Below are 840 nucleotides of genomic sequence, written 5' to 3' on the forward strand. Positions count from 1 at the left end.
CCCCCCCCACACACAATAGCTATATAGTGAATTTAATGCCAGCCTGGTCTACATGAGACACTGTCTCAAAAGAACAAAAATAACTCTGCTTTCTCATGGTCATCCACCATCCTGGGCTCTTACAGTCTTTCTGCTACCTCTTTTGCAATGGTCCCTGAGTCCTGAACAGAATGCATGAAATTTGTCAGGGGGCACATAGGGGTACAGATAGGGGAGGGGACATAAATACGATTAAGTTTTATTATATGAAAAGCACAAAAGTTCAATGAAAATAAAGAATATAATAAAAAAGAAAAAGAATAAAAGTTACTTCTATTTTTGGAGTGTTAAACCTAGTACATGTTTTAAACTAATTGTGCAGTGGAAGGCAGCTAGTATTATGCTTAAGTGGTTAAGCATAAAACTGGTTTCTTATTTTTTTGACCACAAAAAATATATCTATATGGGGGGGCAAGTAGAAAAGAAAGCAGCCCCTATAACTGGGCCCTATTAAATGGCAGCGTCTTGTTCCATAGGGTTAAGGAAAACTTTGAAGAAATAAAATTTGTTTGGAAAAATCCAGATGTAGTTGCTTTGTATGCTGTGATGGGTTGAGAGATGAAGTGAAGTGTGAAGGCCCTTCACACCCTCCATCTTGCCTCAGACTATGTCCTAGAATCCTGGGGTAGAGAAAGCACCACTTTCATTCCTGCTTCTTAGAATTGTTGACTGCCACATACTGCTAGAGAACCACAAGCAAGAAAAGTGACACGCCTAGCATGTTGGCATGCTGAGCTGTATGTCTGTGATCATCTGACCAGCTCCACTTGGCTTCAATGCTACCAGTGAACAAGCTCGAGG

At 40.4% G+C, this 840-nt stretch overlaps 1 pseudogene; it reads right to left on the reverse strand.

The window, feature by feature from the left end:
• Window positions 1-682: 682 nt before the first annotated feature.
• On the reverse strand, window positions 683-792 carry LOC103728275 (annotated as a pseudogene).
• Window positions 793-840: the final 48 nt, after the last annotated feature.

The sequence above is a fragment of the Nannospalax galili genome, unplaced genomic scaffold, assembly GCF_000622305.1.
Source record: "Nannospalax galili isolate Female #2095 unplaced genomic scaffold, S.galili_v1.0 C48271735, whole genome shotgun sequence".
NCBI lineage: Eukaryota > Metazoa > Chordata > Mammalia > Rodentia > Spalacidae > Nannospalax > Nannospalax galili.